Raw genomic sequence first — 22,994 nt, forward strand, 5'->3', positions numbered from 1 at the left:
CTCCCAGTAAAACACTTCACTGCTGTTCTGCACAGCAGCGCCACTGTATGGACAGAGATGAGGAGTCTGGGGAGAAATCTTAACAAGAAACAGCTGTGAGGGCTCATAGTGATAGTGGAGCCCTGGAAAAAATTAGAATCTAAAATGTTAAGCTTTGTGTTTTCCCAGATCAACTGCACCTGCGTAAGCAGTATGATAAATTATATAATTGTTAGATGTGATGATTGTTTAGTAATTAAATATAATTATTATATAACCATAAGAAGGATAATGAGAAACTATGTTGGAAATTCAGAGGGGGGCTAAATCTATGTGTACAATAGAACAATATAAGTTTAATAATTAACGTGAAAGTTATATAACAATAGAATATAAAAACACGATCATTTCGGATGTATGGTCGGAGTCAGATTTGCCCTGGCACCCAGAGCTCTTAATAAAAAAGCACCGCATATAATCCCCCGTGATTATGTGTTTTTGAACGCTAACAATAGGAGCATGGTTTGTGCCTCAGCCCTCCCTGCAGAGTTAAGGAACATTCTGAGATCTGTGCTTACACAGTGCTACAGCAACACAAAAGGAAGCATTTACTGTGGTCATTCTCTTGCCCAGGGAGCATCAGCAGCACTTTTGCAGCACTGAGCAAATAAAAGTACAAATCTTTGCATTCCAGTGTCCCACAGTTTGCAGTTAAGCTCCCCAGACACATGGCCCACTAAAAGCTTCCCTAAACAGGAGTTGTTATGGATTATGGTCCCCAGAAGATGCCTGGAATAACAGAATGCTAAAGGATAAAACAGTTAATGAGAAGAGGCCAGCAGTTGGGCCCCAGCACCTGCTCCAACAGGATCTGCAGTGGGCTGTTCCATCACCTGAACACCAGATCCAGTGTCTACTCTCTCTCCCTTGTGCCCACATGCAGTCTGGGGCTCCTGCCACAACCAGCAGGATCATGGCCAAGCAAGAAGAGATCAGATGATTTTCCAAGTCAAAGTTTGAACCTTGTGCAACCAAATCCACCAAGAAGTGTGTTCAGACAGGTTTTGTTTTACTGAGCACAGTGACACCTACCACAGCACCTTTCTTCCCATAAAAGCCCTATTCCACAGTCACGTCCCTATGTGCAAGTAAGAAGAGAGAAACAGCCCATGAACTGGCCACCAAAGGTCCACCTTGCTAGCATGCCACCAGGACTACATAAAACCTCAGTTCCTGCTCCTTCATAATGATTACAAATTAATAAATAAAAATGCAAGAAATATTGACAAGCCCCAGGTCCCTGAGCTCCAACCCCACTAGATGTCCCTCTTGGCTAAGGCACAAGGACTCCTGAAGCAGCACTGCCAGGAAGGAGGTTTGGCAAGTGGGAAGGGACAGGCTGCAAATCCCAGATCCCTCTGCTATAGTCCAGAGGAAAGGGAGCCAACAGGAGAAAGAAAGAACGAGAGGGAAGGGAAACAAGTGTAGGCAAGATGGAGAACTGAGCCAGGCAGCTCAGAGCAACTGGCCTTGCCTGCAGGGTACCCAAGTGGGGTTCTGTGGGGGAAGAGCTGTTTTGAATCACCCTGAAAAGTTCTATCCCTTAGGAAAAGGTTCACAAGTTGGCTGAGAGCCACCAGTCCACTTGAGTTTCATTACCTCATCAGTCTATCAGCAACTCCCTGGATTTCCCCCCTGTGCCTCAACATTCAGGCATCAGAGAAAACTTCTTCACTTGTTCTATGTGACAAAGAAACCCCTTAGACTCCAAAAACTGCATTTCATGTTGATGCAGCACATTTCTGACAATTCAGGATTCTGGAAACACAAACCAGCCCAAATTTGTGCTCAGTTCTGGTCAGGGCACAATACCACTGAACTGGGAACAGGAAACTCAAGAGTCCCATCAAATGGTGGCAATGCCAGGGGTTTGTGTAATCCAGCAACAGCGCTGGCTTGTCCCCCTGCACAAAATACAAGGGGTTGACATTTTTGTCTCATTGTACCCATCTTCTTAGAACCTGTAAGAAAAGTAAAGAGATCAGGGAGCCAAATAAATTCATCAGGGGAAACCTCAGCCTAGGAACACAAAGAACAGGGTCAGGGAAGAGAGAGAGCAGAGTGTTATGTGCACTCAAATGCTTGGGTGAAAGGAAAGGCTGCATTCCTTGAAAAGGAACCCAGGCAAGGCTGCCCAGAGTTCAGCTCCTGAGTGGGAACAGCTGACTTACAGGAGGCAAGCCATGAGAAAAGCATGTCTCCAGGAGGAATTACAGCTGATGAATCAAAGGAAAACATTTCACATGATTGCTTGGAGAGCCTTTCACAACCGCTAGCTGGGGCAGTTCAGATGCTTCCATGGGTGTGGGCAGTGACAAGTCCAGGCTGGGGGGTTGCCCCAGCACCCTGAGCTGCACAGACCGTCCTGCTTCACCCTTCTCTTTTGGAAGCCACAGGCTACTCCAGGCATCTCCACACCCACAGCAATTTTGGGTGCTTAGAAGGTCCTCTTGGCATCAAAGAGGATTGGCTCTCTTCCTGCTTGACTAATTCCCATTTCCCTGCCTCCTGGCATTCTTGGCTGACCCCAAGCATCGATTCTCACTGTGAGTCCCTAGTTCCTCCATTCTCTTGCGGCCGTTACACCAGCAGATCTCCTTAGTGCTCCCAAGACCAGCGCTCACTACCATCCTGGATTGTGTTATCCTCACATCCATCAGCAGGTCTTGCTCACTCCTGCAGCTGAGCAAGGTTTAGGGGAGCTTTCACTTCCTTATCCAGCACAGGCCTCCAGCCAGTCCAGTGGCGATGGGGAGCCTCCATGTTGCCTGAAAAGTGCTAAAGAGGGGGAAAAAAACCTCTACGGGCATTTTGGGGCCTGTATTATCTCGGAGATCAGAGCCTCTTACACAGACACCTGTGCCTGCTCACGAGTAGAGCAGCAGCTCACACCAGTAACAGCGGCCTGTCCCCTCTACTCATGAGTTCTGAAGAAATCAAGTACATAAAACCTAAACCAGCTCTACAGTATCCAACATCCATCACAAATCAACTGGCTCAGGTTCTCACCTCCTTCCTCCAAACCATTTTAGGGCTTGCAAGCAAGCAAGCAACACATTATCTTTGGACTTTAAATCACCACGGGTGTTATTGCCCAATGTCCCACCTGTGCCAGCAGAAGAATCACTTCACATGCTACTATCTGCTGCTGATTTGTTTTCCATGCATATTCCCCAGCTTGCTGATGGGGAGATGAGCAGGGGACACAAAAGGAAATGTTAAACCCAGAACAGCCGCCAGAACTGTAAGTGGACTGCCTCCATGACATCCTTCAGCAGCAATCACTAGGCAGACTCTGCCTCTCAGTTACTCAGATTCTTACCAGGGCTGAAGGCTCACTAATTGCTAAATGACTCAGCCTCACTTCATTTTTCTGCCCAATGACTCCAGTCTGCTTCTAAACTGGGGCTACACAGCCTGCAAGGGCAAGTCCTCCCAGGCCCACATCCTGGAGTAACAGGGCAAACCTGCTGCTGCCTCCCAAGTGCTACAGCATCACCCCAATAGTCAGTGGGAAACACCTTTTCTCCCCTCCAGCCCTTGGGAAACATCAGCCAGCCACTATTTACAGCCATGGCAGCTGCCAGAGTTCCTGTAAAGCACCTGATCCAATACTTGCCAGCAATTAGCTGGTGCAGTTGACAGATAACTCGGCAGAAACCCAAGCCTGAGGGAGCAGAGGGGAGAGTCTACCCATGTTTGGGAGCACAGACAAAATTGCAGCAAGAGAACTGCAGGGGAGCAAGTTTGCAGCAGCTGTCACTCAATATGAAGCAGACAAACAAATAATTTCCATTATGAAGCTGAGTTTGCACCTACTACATCATTTTCCCTCAGAGGGCTCACAGCAAGGGACAGATGTGACTGTAGCAACTCCTATAAATCAGCAGCACAATGTTACCCTCAGGGTCTTGTGTTGTGAGGTTCCCAGGATGAGGTGAGAGATGAGAATTTGATTCCAAGTTCTCAGAAGGTTGATTTATTATATTATGATATTATACTAAAAGAAAATCATATACTAAAACTATGTTAAAGAAAGAGAAAGGATACAGACAGAAGGGTGGAAAAAGAATGAATAATAAAAACTTGTGACTGACCAGAGTCCTGACACAGCTGGCCTGGGATTGGTCATTAATGAAAAACAATTCACATGGAACCAATCAAAGATGCACCTATTGGTAAGCAACCTCCAGACCACATTCCAAGCAATCAGATAATTATTGTTTACATTTCTTTTCTGAGGCTTCTCAGCTTCTCAGGAGAAAAATCCTGGTGAAGGGATTTTTCAGAAAATATCATGGCAACAACAGGGAACATTAAATGCTTGGGCTGAGACTATCACTCCAGCTGTCAGATGGCTCAGCTGTGCCAGAAGAGCAATTTTGGCTTTCTTCCAGGAGATGGGAGTCCCTCACTGTACATCAGTGACCCCACAATCAGGAATATTCAGTAAATTGCTGCTTTCAAGCACTTAGAGCTGGTCTTAGGTCCAGGTAAAACCTAACAGGGGGTTCTTCTACATAAACAGCATAGGGAGTTTTCCTCTGACATTGCCCCAAAATACAACCCCATTTGTAAGAAAATGCCAACTGCTCAAGAGAAGCCCAGAGAAACAACTCTGGGGCATTGCTAAATTGTTTGCTTACTGTGAGCATTTTAGTGCTACAAAGTGCTTCAGGGCTGGCAAGTACCTCCTCTGGAATTAATTCTTCCTGAATACCTCACCTCAGCGGAGATCTCCAGTGATCCCCCTGGCAGAACAGCTGGCTACAGACACAGCACACAGGCATAGGAACAAGCAGGAGAGGCTTTGGGACATGAGGAATGGACCGGCAGCATATCTTCAGCAGGCAATACAAGGAGCAGGCAGCACTGCTCCTTGGAGCAGCAGCCACCCGATCTAGAGCTTGTTAGCACAGATAAAGCCTTTCACACCTGCTGCATTTACATCAAGAAGGATGACAGCTTCTTTAGGAACACAGAGCTTCCAAAGAGCAAGGAGAAATTATTGCCTTGGAGACTATAGTGGATGCAATGGTGCCAGATGTCTGGTCTCACACCACAGCAGGCACTTGCCAGAAGGGTGATCTCAGCTATGTGTGCTGCATTATTAAACATTCTTGGAAGACAGAGGGAAGCTGTGCAGGGATGGCTGCAGATGGCTGTGAGTCAGGCTGCAGAGGCTGGTTCTCTGTTACCCTTTGTTGCACTCTTGGGCTTTTCCCTCCCCTTGCCACAGCCAGTCAGAGCACTGAAAACTTCTCGCCAAGGAAGCAGCTCTTCCTCCCTGTGCACACAGCGGTTGGCAGGACAGGTGTGTGGTGTGAGGCTGTAAGGAAGCATCAAGTAACCTCCCTCCACTCCCCTGGCAGAGGTGCAAGGGCAACACCCTTCCCTGTGCCTGCTCAGTCCTTTTCTCTACCCAAGTTTGAAGAGCCCACTGCTCATTTAATATAGTCCATGAACCAGCTTCCCAAGCAATTCAACAAAAAAGCCCAGAGCTTCCCATCCCACAAGGTATCACTGTTTGGGGTTGAGTTTTTTTTTTTTTCTTTTTTTTTTTTTTCTTTCCTTTCCTTTCCTTGTTACTTGTGGTATTTTTTTCCCTCTGAGTTGCCAAGAAGCGCTGATAGCTGGGTGCTGAGAGGGAGGAAGAACTCCTCTGTTTTTTTGGGAGTTTCTCTCGGGGGAGGACAGAGATACCATGAGAATGGGGGGCCAGTAAAAAAGACGGTTGGGAGGCAGCCTCGCTCTCTCTTGCTCTTTGGCATCGGAGGAGGACAGCCAGGCTGTCACATACTGTGAGGAGACTTCACCAGCACCGCTGGAGCTCAGCCCTGAGGGACCGATCACCATCTGCTCATGTGCCCTGGGAATCCTGAACTTCGCCTCTCCCTGCCCTGCTCGAGCCGGGCCCCCGCTGTCCCACCCCTGCTGTTTTGTTTGGTACTGCTCTGGCTTTCTCCACGCTGTAACCCGCAGCTGGCTGCTTTGCCAGCATGTCCCCACAGTTCCAGCTACCGTGAAACTTCTGATACACCTTGCCCATGATCCCGGGATTTTTGCTTACTTCTGCCAGCTGTGATGGTAACTGCACCAAAGGGGGAAGTGCCTGCAATCAAGAAGACTGTTACCGGGTCCCTGGTTCTGTTTGTTGTTAATGCCATAGTTGTTGTTTCGTTTGCCTTGTTATGCATACTAGTAAAGAACTGTAATTCCTATTCCATATCTTTGCCTGAGAGCCCCTTAATTTCAAACTTACAGTAATTTGGAGGGAGGGGGTTTACATTCTCCATTCCCAGAGAGGCTTCTACCTTCCCTCACAGACACCTGTCTTTCAAATTGAGACAATTACCCTACCACAGACTTCTTAACCTCTACCAGCTTTCCATCCTGTCCAAAATATTTCCAGAATTCTCGGTGGTGTACACTGGATTTTCTTCTAGTTTTGTCCCCTGCATGGACACACTTTGGAATTTAATTCTCCCTTCTTGTCTTGAGTCATTAAAGCCAAAGATCATGGACAAAGATTATTTAACTAGTCTAAGTTAGAAAGCTTATTAACACCAGTGGGTGGCAGGGGAGTCATCCCAAAAGGCGTGACCACACTGTACAAGGTTCTTTGTCCTCTATTTATTTCCCAAGATCTTACCTACAATATATATGCATAACCCCAGCATCTCCCATCCTCTGTATTAAAATGAGGTTATTAGTCCTTCACACATGTGCAATTCTTCTCTTGAATTAGGTCAGTGGTCTTGAATTGGGTTAGTGGTCCCAGGGATGAAGTCAACAACATCTTCATCAGATCTCTGGGACCCTCTGGCATGATCCAAGGTCCCCTGCTGAAATTGAGGTTTTGGGGGTTCACTTAAGTTAGCAATATGAATTAAGAATTTAAATTTTAGCTTGTAGAATTGTGTGTTGAATTTTAACCTTTAACTTAAGAAACCTCTGCCATGGTACAAAGGATATAGGAAAATGCAAATTTCTGAAGCTTCCTGCGATAAAGAACAATACCAGGAGAAGATCAAGGAATGCAAGAAACCCAGATAAAGGGGCTCCTCTGGCTACAAGGAGATCAAAATCGATAGACATACTCAGATAAGCACCAAGGGACCAAAGCACATGCACAAAGGAGAAAAGTTCAAAAGTTCAATCATGAGGAAGACCACAGCCTTCAGCTTCAGAGACCACTGAAAGACCCCCCGTGTGACCACCACAGCAAACAATGCGTGTTCAGAAGGGCACGGATCTAATTACCATGCGAGGCGAGGACAGGTGGTGCTGGGATTCATAAAATTAGAAGGTTTTGAGAAATCGAACAGAGTTTTTTGAACTTGTAACTATGGTCAAACGTGATTCATATCTCTTTCAATGACTGAGCCTTCACAGCATTAAGTTGCTGTGCTATAACATAGCAATGCTTAAGATCAGTGCGAATAGGTCTCCAGAAGATAATAAGCAGAAATTTTACAGTAGAGCTATGAAATGCAAGTAGTAAACGACAAGAAAACGAAAGTTTCTTTCTGAGTCAACAGAGAGGGGGAATTTCTGGGATTAAAATTAGAGGGTTTTGAGAAAGTGGTTAAAAAGGCAGGCCTCTGAGAGCAGATTTGTGAACATTGCTAATACAGTGAAAACTTTTCTAAGCAGTAGAGCAGACGTGAGAAATAGCACAATAGACTTTTGTAATGTGTCTTCATAGATTGCAACAAGGTTATTTAATGTATATCTTTAGAAAGTTAGTATGAATGAGTCTCTGTGCTTGGTCTCTTATGAACGAGCCATTGTGTTAACTACCATTACGTGTGTTTCATATGATTAGATAGAATTTTTATCAATATGTTTTGTTCTATGTGTGATTAACTGAAACCTAAGCTGAGATGGCTTTATGCTATGCTGTAATGTAACACCCCCTTAGCATTTCCTTTGGATCAGAGAGCTGTTAACATAATCTGTCTCCATTGTCCTAACAATGTACTGAGACTGATGTGCTGAATAAATAGCTCACGACACTGGTTCAGAGTGCCCCGTCTCGTTCATGAATGTATATAGTTGCCAGCAGCAGGTGGGGCCAGGGGTTGAATATGCATGGGAAGGTTGTGCAATGTAATGTATATGGAACACCTTTGTGAATGAAGACGTGGCTCAGACCAGGGCTCAGGGCACAAGTTTTCATGAGAACTATCTCGCTTGTGCCAGGTGCTGACATACATACCCCCTTCATAACTACATCAAGTTGTGGAGTCCATTTATTCTGCATACCACTTCACTGCTTCATGATTGATTGACATCAAGCCCAGGTGCTAACCATTGTTTTCCTGGTTTCAATATGTTCTTATAACAGTTCACTTCCTCCACTTCCTTCTACAAACAAGTTCATAATAGCAAACAATATAACAATCAGCTCTCGCTTAAGCATCTAATAATCATTAACCTATCATCTACCTATCTAACTTACATTCTGATCAGTATGAATTGCTTCTAACCCTCAGCTGAAATCTTAACTTTTTGACATCATGCTCAGTGCGGGATACATTTGAGAGTATCCAGGGTCTGATCCCACTCATCTTTCATGGAAAATGGCTTTATCCTGTCATGACTGCTCTATTTTGCAGATGATATTTTATTAATTACTTCAGCATTACAGTCAAGCTACTGATTATGCAGCTTTGGCAGCACAGACAGGATAACAGAGAAAGTAATCCTTGGAAAAATCTTCCGCTTTTTAAGAAAAATCAAGCTTCTTGACTCAATTCTAGGCACAAGCAAAACCTAAAATAAAACCAGCAATTGCCACATCTAGTTGACCATGTAGTTCAGCATTTCAGCTGAAAAGATCATCACGGAAGGAATGTTTATATTCTACAGTTACAACCTTCCCCTATCCTTTAAGTCCTAGGACCTCTGTGCTCACACTTGTCAGCCTTCAAGTGACTATGACATTCTCCTTTCAAGCCTTTTTATTCAGAACATGAACCAAAGTAACCCAGAAACGGTTAACCAGTACTCAAGTACTTAATTTGATTAGCATTAACCCCCTACAGCTTTTTGCTGACCACTCTTCCAGGTCTGTCTCTGTCTCTCTGGGAGCCTCTCAGGAACCCTGGCCAGCCCCGGCACGGCCACAGCGGGGAGATGCTCTCTGTGCCCCGAGGGTGCTGAGGGCACCTGGGCTGGTGCCTTTGCAGCAGGAGAGACACCAGAGGCATCGGTAGAAGATAAGGGACCGACTCTTAGCAGGGGTTAATCCAAGGTTTTATTTGGAGCTCCTGGGAGCTCCTGCACCTTAAGGGGCCTCCTGCTGAGAGCCCCGGAAGATGTGCCAAGGTTACATTTAAAGGGCGGTGGAAACCTAAAGTAGATAACATTTTACTAACCAATAAGAAAAATTAAGGTATGGATACTGGGAAATGGACATTTAGAACAGCATATGGAGTAACACTTGGGGGGTTGACCCCTAGCCTCCAGCTAATCACTTGACATCCTGGACCAAAAGTTCTAGAAGGAGGGGATGGGATGCTTAGTGATTGACAGAGAGCCAGGGTAGGGATTTGGGGATGATCTCATCCAGGGAGAGGGATTACACAGGTAGAGGGAGGGGGTACAATCTAGGGTAAACCATTTGGGAAAAATGCGGGGATACAAAAACAAAACTATTACAAAGTATTACAAAGTATAAAAACACACTACAACACAGTTCAAGGCTGGAATCAAGGAGCAGAACACATCAGGCTGAGGCTCAGGAAAGCATCTCATGGTGAGCAGTCTGACAGGCTCCCAAGAGAAACAACGAAAACCCTGTGCTTGAGTCACTGAATACTGGAGCCAGTATAGGAAAATTTAGTGGAGGGACCAAGCTTTCCCCCAAAGGAGGGAAATGGAGAATTGAAAAGAGCTGAGGTCATCCCATCTCCAAATTTTGTTGTTCCAGAAATTTGCAGAGCTGATGGCTTACACAGCACAGAACAGGTAAGACAGACAACTAACAGTTGCTATCAAATGTGCCAGAGCGAGTCAACCCCACCAACACAGCTCATATAACGGCCTTTGGGCCCTGGGCTTCAAGGTCTGCACTGAGGTGAGGTGAGAAACAGCTTGTAACAAGAAAAGCATCATGAATATCTTCAGGAAAACTCATAGCCCATGGAGCAGCCACGATAACACAGGACCGCAAGGTTGCAACAGCCACCTTGGTGGCCTTTAGCCTTGGCTCGTTAAATCTCCAAGCTCAAACACTTCAGACAGAAGTTATATGGCAAGAAATTTACACTTCACATAATAGAAGTGTGATGTTTATGTGTTCTCAGGCAAGTTCTTCCAGTTATTTGCTAAGTCTGAAACCTCAAAACCTCCTAATAGTTTAGGAAACTGCCCCAGTACCTCTGTACTGCTGGTCTGGTTGTTGTTTGGGAGTCACTTTTCTTTAGAAACACCCTTACCTGAACTGGGATGAGGAAGAAAAGTTACAAAAACTCATTCCTTGAGTAAGGTCAGCCTTGGTGCTTTACTTCTGCTAATGCCTGTAAAAACCCAGACAGATCATTAGTTTCCTCACAAATCCCAGTACACACAAGATAACTTGAACACACCCTGGCTGCTGCATTCTCCAGCATGCTGGCAGATAAACACAAAGCAAAACCAACCTTCTGAGCCCTTCTGGATGTCTGGAAGGCAGCAACTGTCCATGCATGGACACCTAGCCTGGACAGAGGCTTGGTAGATAAGACAGGAGGTCTGTTATTCTTGTCAGGAGAGAAGAGAGCCCACCTGCCTGTTAAAACAAGGTATTGGCATAATGAAGAATTCTGATTTCAAGAAAATCCTGTCTGGGGGTTTAAGATGTGGTTTAGGGATGTGTATTCTATTTCCTATCTATTAGAGGTGGGGTAGTTTTCTTCTTGTAATTGGGCAGTTTACCTCTTTCACAACCAATTCTCCCTCTGGGAAGATGTCTTCTGTTAATGGCCATTGAGTCTCACTGCATGTCTGATAAAATCACAGCATCCTATTGTGAAATGCTTCACCCAGGGGGAGGAGCCAAGTATTCCTACCTGGATAGACTCTGAGATTTGGAACACTAGAAGCAGCCTTTTCCACTGGATTCCCAGGGGAAGACCAGGCCCATCTACACCACCACTGGATCTCCAGAGGAAAACGACACCCTTTTACAGGATCAATGCTTCAACAGAACAACATCTGTCACTCCAGAAGGACTGCAGCCACCATTTAATGGGACTGCTACTAACACCCTGACTCACAGGGTGTCAGGTCATATTCTGACTCTGTCAGTCTTTTGTATTACTGCATTTTTAAAATATTTTTATTTTTTTCCCTAATAAGGAACTGTTCTTTCTACTCCCATACCTTTGCCTGAAAGCCCCTTAATTTCAAAATTATAATAATTCGTAGGGAGGGAGTTTACATTTCCCATTTCAGGGGACACTTCTGCCTTCCTTAACAGACACCTGTCTTTTCAAACCAAGACACAGCCTTAGTAAATAAACAGGCTTAGGGCTGTTTGAACAGTCAAATATGACAGCCCTTTGTGGGAATCCATAAAATCAGAGGGTTTTGAGAAAGCTGCAAAAGGCTGTCCCCAGAGACAGCAGAACTGTGATTAGAGCTAAGCACTAGTCGTAAAATAAATCAGCAGAAAAATTATCTGAGAAGTAGAAAAGTAAGGACCACTAGAACAACGGTCTGTGTATTAACGCTTGTCTAGAATAACTCCCTAAGCTGAAGAAAAGCTTATCTAGCAAGATATTAGTATGTTTTATGCTTAATAACGGAGCTCTGTCCATTGTGTTTTAAGGCTTACAAGCAGGTATTGTATTCAAAATAAGCAAGCATTGTTTTAACCGAAGGTACATGTGCTTATAGTGACTGGATGGAACTACTGTCAATATGCTTTTGCTTTGTGTGATTGGTCAAAAAACTTATAAAGTAAGTTGTAACATCCCCACTCCACTGCCCTGGGTTTGTGGCCATGTGGCAGAGGAACAAGGCTGGATAGTCAAGATTTTTCTGTGGAATCACTCCTAACGCAGAAAAGCTTTTAACCATCTGCTCCCTCAGGTCTACAGGACAGGGATGTCAGAGAAGAGATATAAGGTATTTTTTTCCTGCCCTCACATCTTTTCTGGCTCTCTGAGTTCAGAAATCCCTAGCATTTCTGCTGCACTCAGAGTTTGCCACTGAGAGATGTGAGAGGCCCTGTGGCTTAGGGCAAGGTGAGGGGCTGGATGGGCTTGTTCCCAACTGCCCTGGGTTTGGACCTTTGGCTGGAATTAGAGCACAATTATACTCTAGTGGCACCCTGGGATAAACCAGAGCAAGAGGGATCACTGAATGTCTCACTCTCTCTAAAGGTCTCTGAGCAAGGTCTCAGCATCCCTCTTCTGCCAAGGCCACTCACGGTTCCCTTGGCAAGCCCAACAGCATTTCCTCAGTTGTGGCAGTTTTGCACTTCCTCATGGGACATTCAGGGAACTCCCAGAGGCTCTGGCACCCAGGAGGGTAGCTCAGAGCCTGGAAGGACACAGCAAGGCAATCCCTGGGTGTGCCCTTGATGGTATCTGAGAGGGGGCTCCGCTCATTCTCCTTTCCCATGGACTGCTTTGCCCACAGCCGCATAGCTCACAGGGTGTAGCAGTGGGGAACAAAGCAACACGGACCTCCTTATGCATCCAAAGGAAATAGCTTCTTTCTAAAAATGGGCCCCTTTTAATACCTTTAATTTAAACCTGGCATAACTGAAACCAGAGTGAGACTTAATGGAACATAACAGAAAGAAGGCACCCATCGGCTGGCTAATCTGCCATGCTGCTGTCCATGGGCCCCACCATCCAATCACCTTCCTGCTCATACACTGTCCATGTGTTCCTCCAGCTAATCACAATTTCACTTCCAGCTGACTCTCTCCTCACTCATAACTGCCTCTCATCTCTCAACTGACTTCAGCTGTCCAGCCTGCAGGTGTGCCTTTTCCATAGGGCCTTCTAGTGAACATAAGCCTTAGCAACTTTAATGATAATAACCCTATACCCTACAACAGGGAACCTTGGACACCCCATTCCCATGGAAACACCTGCCTGGCAGGAATCCAAAGGGCAGTGCCTGACTCAGCTGCTGCAAATGCTGGAGCCTCCCTGACAGCACCAGATAACAATGACAATATCAAAGCACTGCAGGGCCTTATGGAACCAAGACTATTGTGACACTATGCAACCTCATGGAAAAAAGGGGCCATTGTGACCCTAGAGAAGCTCGTGGAACCAAAGGAACAATTGTGACAGTGTGGACGTAGTGGAACGAAGAAGTCATTGGGATACTGCAGGGCCTCATGGAATCATGTCATAAGACACTTCAGGGCCTCAAAAAACCAAAGGGCCATTGTGACACTTCAGGGCTTAATGGAATCAAAAGGCATGTTGACACTACAGGGCCCCATGAAACCAAGGGAACCAAGAACACATCTGGGTGGCTTGCTCTCTTGGGGGGCTGCATTACAGTTCCAGCTGATCTTCACATCCCACAGGCCACATCTTTTCTGACCCTGATGCACTGGGGCTCCATGCTTTCCCTCCTACAGAAAAGAACTATCCTTCTCCAGGTGCCCATGGCAAAAAATTGGGAATTCACCTCCAAAATTCTGAATATCATAGGATGTGGTAGTGAGTTTCTTTGTTATGAAGTTGTGGTATTATAAATTCAAAGTGGTTTGTTCCAGTTGTCCCCCATGCATATTGGCTTGTCCCTGAAATGTGTCCACCTATTCCCTTGTCCATCTACCTGAAGACCTATCCCATATTGCAGATTCTTCCCTGCCACTCAGGGAGACCGTGCCCTCCTCCCTTGTCTGTCACAGAAACTCCACCTTTGTTTCCAGAAACTTCTGTGTCCATCCTGTATCCTCTGAATATCTATTAGACTGCTTGTCCTGCTCCCTTGTTGTCTCCCATTAAATGTCAAGATGTATAACCCACCTTGCACCCCTCCCCAAGCGTCTCACCATTTGTGGTTTAAGTTTGTATCCTCCCCATGTTCCCTCCCCCATACTTAAGACGCTGTTACCCTGTTGGAACCCTGTCACTTGTCCCTGGACCCTCTCAGATTAAAGCCTCTTGAGAATCTACACAAGTGATCCCTCTCTTTTCCTTCACTCTGGGCTCCTCGACTCTGGATTCTAACAGCAGCTGCACAGAGCAGCTTTGCTGCCTCTGAGACTAAAGCAGCCCTGCTTTAGGGTGGGTGGGGGGCAGCCACTCTTGGCATGGGCCAGGAGCTTGGACTAGCTGTGGTCATCTTCAAGCAGTTAGCCTGTGTCAGCAGGATAGCTACCAGACAAAAGCTGCCATGACTGACAAGTCTGGCTGCTCTTGACTTCCTGACGTCCAGCTCCCATCTGCCTTTGAAACACTGGGACTCCATGCTTTTTCTGCTATGGAAAACACTCATCTCTCCTGTCCAGCCACCCATGGCAGACATTTGGATTCCACCTCCAAAATTCTCTCTATATGCAAGGGTTGCTTTCACAGAAAATCTACCATTACTGATAAGTCTGGCTGGCCTTGGCCTCCTGAGGGCTGGTTCTCATGTGCCTTTCAAACACTGCGGCTCCATGCTTTCCTTTTCATGCAAAAAAACCATCCCTCTTGTCTGGGCACAAATGGCCAAAATTGGGATTCCACATTAAATGTTCCGTATATCCAAGGGTTGCTCCTTGACAAGCTTGCCACGACAGATGGATCTGGCTGGCCTTGGTCTCATGGGAGCCACCTCTCATCTCCCCTAAAACACTTGAACTTCATGCTTTTCTTTCCTATCTGACTCTGAAACTCTGGGGCTTTGTAGTTTCTTTCCTATTGAGACCATTGTGGCCTTGTATCATCAAGGGGCCATTGTGACACTATGGAACCTTGTGGAACCAAGTGGACCATAGTGATACTGTGGCATTGCATTGAATCAAGGTGAACAGTGTGACACTGCAGGGCCTTGTGGGACCAAGGAAACATGGAACAGGTCTGGCTGGCTTTACCTCCTGGGGGCCACCTCTCATTTGCCTTCGAAACTCTGGGGCTCTGTGCTTTTCTTCCTATGGAAAAAACTGTCTTTCATATCCAGGGACCCACAGCTGAAATTGAGAGTCTGTCTCTGGAACTCCCTGTGTCCAAGGATACTCCCAGAGAGAAGCTGCCATGACTGCAAAGCTTTGGTTGCTCTTGGCTTCCCAAGGGCTGACTCTCATCTGCCTTTGAAACACTGGGGCTCCATGCTTTTCTGACTATAGAAAAGAACTGTTGTTCTTGTTCAGATACCCATGGCAGAAATTGGGATTCCAGTGCCAAAATTCTATCTATCCAAGGGTTGCTTCCAGACAAAAGCTGCCAGGATAGGCAGGTTGGGCTGGCTGTGGCCTCATGGCAACCTCTCTTCTTCCCTTTAAACACTAGGATGTTTTGCTTTTCTTTCCTGTGGAAAAGAACTGTCATTCTCCTCCAGGTGCCCATGGCTAAAACTGGGATTCTAGATCCAAAATTTTGTATATCCGAAGATTGCTTCCTGATGAATGCTGACATAAAGACAAGTCTGGCTGGCTTTGGTCTTTTGAGGGCCAGCACTCATCTGCCCCTGAAACACTGGGGCTCTGTGCTTTCCTTCCTGTGGACAAGACTTGTCCTTCTCATCCAGGCATTCTTGGCTGTAATTGGAACCACACTTTCAAAATTCCATACATGCAAGTGCTCTTCCAAGAGGAATGCTGCCCGGATGGATAGGTCTTGCTGTCCTTGGTTGCCTGTGATTCAGTGACATAAATCTTTAAAAATGAGGAAACCTGCTAGAGTGGGGCAGGAGGAATAAGCCAGGGCCCCTCTGATGCTCACAGTGAGTCCACCATGGTTCCTTCTTTCCCATAACCTATGCTATGAGCACCCTGCTGGGACTGGTTTCATTGAGTTCCTTGCCCCCCAAAACCATTTCAGGCTTCCATACCCAGTATCATTCTACAGCAGTTCTCTTGCCACCCATAAAACTGAATGAACTCCAAAAGGACAAAACAGGGCCACAGGAATGATTGGATGGTGGAACACATCTTCTCTGAGGGACAGCTGAGGGAGCTGGGCTTGTTCAGTGTGAGAAGTCTTCAGGGAGAGCTTATTGCAATCTGTAAACACTTCAAGGGGCCTTCTCAGAAACTTGGGCACAAAGCTTTTGTAACAGGTCCTGTTGCAATGGGACAAGGGGAAACGGCTTTAAACTCAACACACTGGGTCTAAGAGACTGTTTTCAAGGGGACTGGGGAAATATGGGTACTTCCCCAAGACATGGTGAATGCCCCATCCCTGGACACATCTGAACTCAGGTCGGAAAAAGCTTGGAGCAACCAGATCTGCTTGAGGATTTTCCTGCTCACTGTGGGGCTGTTGGTCTAGATGACCTTTAGAGGTCCCCTCCTGTTCCTGTTCTAGGAATTTTACTTAGTGTTTATCTGAAAAGAACCAGGACTGGAGATTCATAAGATTCATTCATTCATTCAATGAATTCAACTGAGGAGACACTCAGGTGCATTAATCACAGCTCCATCATCCTACAAACATCCTACAAACTGCCAGGCAAGAAATGGGAGGTTTGGATTGCTGAAAGCTCAAGCTTGGTGACATGGAGAAAGTGGTTTGGACTAGGAAAGAAATATGTTTGACCATGTGGACTTTAGAAAATAATTTTCATTATTTGGACAAGTTTCCCAATGAGAAGAATTGGGAGGTTCATGACATCTGTTTCCAAAACTCTTTCAGAAATGTTGTTGGGTTTGGGTGTTGATTTGGGGGTTGGATTTTCTGCAAGATCAGATTAGATCTGATATGCTGGCTTCATGTTTTCAGGTCATCCTCGCAGACAGAAGAGATGCAACAACTTAAAACCTAAAGCAAATGGTTGCTGGAGAATGGGAAGTATTAATCTGGGTCAAGGCCTGAGTCTTTGGGGATTCCCTTCAATGATGTGGATAAACATCCAGGTGCTTGTCCCAAGGCACAATGCCTCTGTGCACTCAGGCCTATGCAAACACTCTGAAATTCTCTTCTTGTTGTGGCCCGAGTTCCCTTAAAGTAAGGAGGTTCTCCTCTACCTTCTCTATTGCCACCATCCCAAGTGACCAAATGTCCACCTTGGGGCCATGAGAACCACTCCTCCCAGCTGGGGCCATCCTGTGAGTAGTCCCCACCATCGAGCTCTGTTCATCCTGCTCAGGGTTGAGCTGGGCGCAGAGGCCAAAATCAGCTGAGGAGAAAATCAAATCCTGCTAAAGGCAGCTGGAATGAGGAAACCAAGCACAATAATTCCTCACTCTCAGACTGACAATGTGCTGTGGAATGCTGCTGGAAAAGTGGCTGTGCTCTCTTTCCGCACAGCTGTAGCCAAGGAAAGATGGAAATGGGAAGTGGCCCCCTAAAGAAACCCTCAAGTTTCATGCAGTGGCTTTCATTTATTCATTGGAAGTTTTCAATTAGAACTCTGTCCCCCTGGAAGGGACACACACAAGCCAAAGTCCCTCCTGACACCCTGTTCCTCTCTGGCCCTCTCAGCACGGGGCAAATGCTCTCAGCCCTCAGCAGGGCTCCGTGCACTCCCACAAGCACCACTCCTGGGGAACTGGCACCATGCAGCAGCAGTCCCAGACCCCATAGCCCAGGAAAGCCGCCCCTGACCAAAACCACCCACCCAACCTGACAGATCCATCCATGCCCAGCAGGATGCTGGATCTTTTGACATCCCTGTGGATGACCTGGTTGGAATAAAGGAAGTCCAGGGCCTGCAGGCTCTAATAGAGGAACAAAAAATATGAGGGCGAAAACCAAAGATCTGAATTCATCACACAAAGAAAGGAAATGGCTCCAAGAGATTTCTTGTCTTGGGGAATGGTAAGTATAACAGAACATGGTGTGGCCAAGAGGAAGAGGTGCTAATCCAACACAATTAGAGCAGCATCTCTCTACATGAAGGCAGATAAGGGGTTTTTTTTGTTTTGTTCTTATCACGTCTTTACCAGGACCACTTTGTCCAGGGCATGGGAAGCACCAGAGGGATTCCTCACCACCCAGCTGACAGATGCCATCTCTCCTTCATCCTCTAAAAGTGCCTCTGTCCATGTATTCAATAACCAGCTATAGTTCCTCAAGGACAAGGTAGCTCAAAGAAGAAAACAGTGGCATGGAGATCAATGTGCACAGCTAAATCACCTAATTGAAAGACTACAGCTGAGTCTTGCTCCCAGGTTACTTGTAAATGAAAACAGAATCAAATGGAGAGACATTCCTTTGAGGTCAAACAGTCCTTGCAATCTACACAGTCTGAACAAGAAGTGCACATCCCTGAAAAAGGAGATGTCTTATATGGAAAGCAAGGGAAAAAGGCAGTTTAGCAACAGCAGAGATAAATCTGGAAGCAGGAAAAAGCCCATCAGCTGATTCACCATTCTAACTCATCAATCCCATGTGGGAACTCCAGGAACAAGGCACCACAACTTTCACAGTTATCCATTGGAGGGAGGGAGGGGCAGGCAAGGCAAGGGATGGGGGGAGGCAGTGCAAGGAAAGGGGAGCGAGGGGCAGGCAGGGCCAGGCAAAGAAAGTAGGCAAGAGAGGGGTAGGCAAGGCAAGGGAGGTGTGTACAAGCCACGACAAGGCAGGGGAGAGGAAGGCAAGGCCAGGCCAGGTATGGGTAGACCAGGCAAGGAGAGAAAGGGGTAGGCTGTCGGCGATGGAGAGAGATGAGGAGACTGACTCAGTGGTCAGATGTCGCAGACATTTTTTCATAGAAATCCTTTCTTTGTTCAAGATGAATCCTTGTTCATTTTCTGGGAAGCTGAGGCCCCAGAAGAAGAATGTAAACAATTGTTACCGGCTGCTGTGAAATGTAGCAGGTGCCCTTGTGATTGGCTCATGTCCCATGTTTACAATTAAGGGCCAATCACAGGAACAAGCTCGGGGACAGATTTCCTGGACACAGAAATTTGTTATTCATTCTTTTCTATGCTATTCTTAGTTTAGCAGCCTCTGCGACTTCTCTCTGTATTCTTTTTAGTATAGTTATAATGTATTATATATCATATATCAATAAATCCAGTCTTCTGATCATGAACTAAGATTCTCGTCCTTCTCTCACCCTGGAGACCTTATCAGGTCGCTGTAATAGTTAGAATCTGATTTCATTGTGGGATACAAACACTTATTTCAGGGAGACTAGTAATGTGTACTACAGTGATTTTAGGTTAAAATCATATACACAAACTTATGCATATAACAACATCTCTTGCTTGCAGAGATTAATGAGATTTTCTTTTTCTGGTAAACCTGTCTGATTTAATCTTCTTGCAATCTAGGTCTAATTTTCAAAGTTCTTTTTGCTCTTGCCAAGGCATCCTGTTATCAAATCCCTTATGTTAACCAGGTCCAAAGTCCATAGTCTGTCTTGAGTCTCCCAACATCCTAAAAGTAGGCAAGACAAGAAAGTCAGCAGGGATAAAGCAAGTGAGGTAGGCAAGGCAGGGGAGGGGAGTGGAAGGGATAGGCAAGGCAATGGATGGGTCTGCAAGGCGAAGTAAGGGGGAGGGGAGGTAGGCAGTGAAAGGCAACGCAGAGCAAGGTGGGTGTAACAACTCAAGGGATGGGATGGGATGGGATGGGATGGGATGGGATGGGATGGGATGGGATGGGATGACAAGGAAATGCAGGGGTTGCAGTACATGGTGCAGGGGAGGAGCTCTGGGCATTCCCACTGACACACCAGCTATCCTGGGTGACATGAAAATTCCTGGAACCACAAAGGAGCTCCAGCTTGCTTTAGGATTATTGGTGTTTTGAAGGAGGCACACTACTGATTTTTCCATCATAGCCCAACCCTTATATGGCTTAACCAATAAAAGAGCTTCTTGGGACTAGACATTGGTCCCTGAAGAGGCCCTAAATCTGTTGGGTTTTGAGGCAGGAGTGTATCAAGCTCTTGGTCCCATTCATCCACAGGACCCTTTCACAGTGAATAGAGTTTTGCTATCCATGGACTGTCAATTCATGGGTGGCAGTGGGACCAGAAGACCCCACTCATCCAACCCAAATTCACTCACCCTGCTTTAAGGATGCTGAAAAGCCATATGCTGTATGGAAAAGGGTTTGTTCATGCTGGATTCAAAAGCTCTTAAACAGAAAAGGAGAAAACAGCCAGGGATCCCTTTGCTTCTACTGCTGCAATGACACTGACAGAACTTTCTCTCAGCCTCCCAGGCAGGCCCTCTGCTGCAACAGGCCATGCTCAAAACTTGCTGCACAATTCTGAACACCAAAGGTTCCTTTCCTGCTCACTGAAGAAGGAGCTTCTCAGTATCCATGTGTGAGGTGACCTGCAACAAGAGAGGGAACATGAATCAGATGCTGTTAGGAAAAAAACTTGCCTATGGTGGAAAATCCCATAGAACAAGTCAACATGAAGAGAGAGCATTTTGCTTTCACAATATCCCTCCTGGAGCCACAGTCCTTTTGGATCACACCGCAAGCAAGAGAACAGCACAAAACACTAGGCTGTGTCCAGTTTTTGAATGGACCAGCAAACAGAGGGAGTTCCAGGCTCCACTACCACTCGCTGCTTGGGGAACAGAACCTCCCCAGGCTACATTCCAAATGCTGTGCACACCCTGCTGGCTGGAAACAACCCCTTGTTTAAGAAGCTGTTGGCATCTTAATGGCAACTTTGTTTCAAAATCAACTTCATTCCAAAGGAAGAACAGAAGGCACTGTGGTGGTTTGACCAGGAAGAAGTGGGAATTCTGGGATGCTGTGGTCAAACCAATGGATGTTCGGAGTTTGATACTGACACCTGATGTAGCCAGTGGGGTTTGGACACACCTCCGAGAATACACAGGGGTTAAAAAGCAGAGCTTCGGCCCTGGGAAGCTCTCTTGGGACGTTGAGGAGAAGAGGTCAGATCTCCCTCCCCTGTCCAGCCGCTGCTGCTGGGCGGGGGAGGAGCAGCCATGCGGTAGGCCCGGGGCCTGGACAGAGATGGGGGTGAGAAGGCCCTCAAGGATGGAAGGGTGGAGCAGCCCCAAGAGACATCGGGCAGACATTCCCCCCCCCCCCCAGGAGGGAGAGTTGGCGAGACGGAATGTGATAGCAGCCGGCCCAGGAGGAGAAAGGGGGGAGAAGGGTGCAGCCCGGCCGGCCGCAGCAGCAGCGCGTGTGGGAGTATCGTCGTTCTGAGACAGGCAGAGACTGAAATTTTTAACCCCTTTCTTTCATGATTGGGGCCTTGCAAGAATGCTGATCCTCCTCGGAGCTAACTAAGAAGGGAGATAAGAGATAAGATGAAACAAGGACCTGGCCCGAAGGACGTAGAGAAGACTGGCTGAGTGAAGAGAGAGATGCTTGGAGTGGCCTTTTGGCTGGACTTTTCTTGTGGCCATGGACTCAGTTTGTTCCTGTGACACAGAGACTGCACTTAGGGGGAAGCAGTGCCTCAGAACCAGGAGGGTTCATCGTGGGGACCCCTCGGCCCCAGGGGGTTGGAAAAATATTGGGGGGACAGATGTCCCAAAGCAGAGACTGTGCCTTTTTGGAGTGAGACAAGGCATCCTTAAAAGACAACCCTAAAAGCAGCTCTGGTCCATGCACGGTGGTGAGAGCACTGGGCATGGAAGGAAGATGTCACAAGCGGCAAAAGGACTTTTCCGGGCGGTGCCGAGTGACATTGGAAGCACAGAGGTTTCAGCGTGTTTCCAGGGGAAGCCTATGGAACAAGAAGGACTCCTCTCCTCTTCATGAACTGAAGTTTGAGTATACTAAAGTGTGGTGCCAGGCTGGGCAGTTGGTGATTTGGGAGAATGTATCGGATTGGGAAATTCAGGTAGTGGGGAGGAGGAAAGTGGTTTTTTTGTAAGGTTTTCAATTAATTTTTTTTTTTCCTTTTCCTTATAGTTTTTCCCTATTTTCCTGTAGTTTAGGTAATAAAGTGTTCTTTATGTTTAAGCTGGAGCCTGTTTTGCTTATTCCTGGTCACATCTCACAGCAAACACCAGGGTGAGGGCATTTTCATGGGGGCACTGGCTCTGTGCCAGGCTCAAACCATGACAGGCACACAGCAACTCCAAACCAGGGTATGGTGCACCTGGGGAAAACTTTGACTTAGGTGCCAAATGGGTTAAAAAATATCCATAAGAAGCCACAGAGTACAGAGTGCAAACTGCAGCAACCACTTGCTGTATAATTTTGGTTGTGCTGCACATGTCTGCAGACTGTACCCCTGCAAGGACACCCATCAGGGCTGGGCTGGCTGCTGAAAATGCCTCGGGCAGGAGGATCCTCCGGCAATGAGCAGGTGCCCAGAGCCACTCTGGATACTGAGGCTTCTGTGCCCCACAGCCATGGGAACACCACAAGGACATGGCAATATTCCCATGACATCACAGCAGCAGCTCACCCAAAAACTACCTGGAAGTATCCCCTGTGTCACCAAGGAGCACAAAGAATCCTCAGAGGGCACAATCTATTGCTCAAAGGCTCCAAGAGGAACTCAGAAAATGCAGCAAACGAGGATACCCCACAACCCAGCCTGAACACTGAGAAGGAAAAAAGATGTGCCCAAACCAAAGGAAACATGACCTTTGGTCATTGATGCTTCTGACTAAAACCAGCAAGACTTGTTCCATCTGGGATCTTTGTTCTAGTTCTAAAAACAAGCAAGGTTCTCTACTGTAAATGTACAGAAACCAGGAACTTGGGGAAGAGTAGGCTGAGAGTGCCAAAGCCAATGGACTCACAAGGGGGTCCCTGCCCTCCTGACTGACAACTGCCATCTCTCATTTAGCCCCACAACCTCCTGTGAAGGGCCTCCATCCAAACATTCCATCACCAGACAGAGCTCCTCATTGACGAGGTTATCCAGCATCACTAAGGCTACAG

The sequence above is a fragment of the Zonotrichia albicollis genome, chromosome 27, assembly GCF_047830755.1.
Source record: "Zonotrichia albicollis isolate bZonAlb1 chromosome 27, bZonAlb1.hap1, whole genome shotgun sequence".
NCBI classification, from domain to species: domain Eukaryota; kingdom Metazoa; phylum Chordata; class Aves; order Passeriformes; family Passerellidae; genus Zonotrichia; species Zonotrichia albicollis.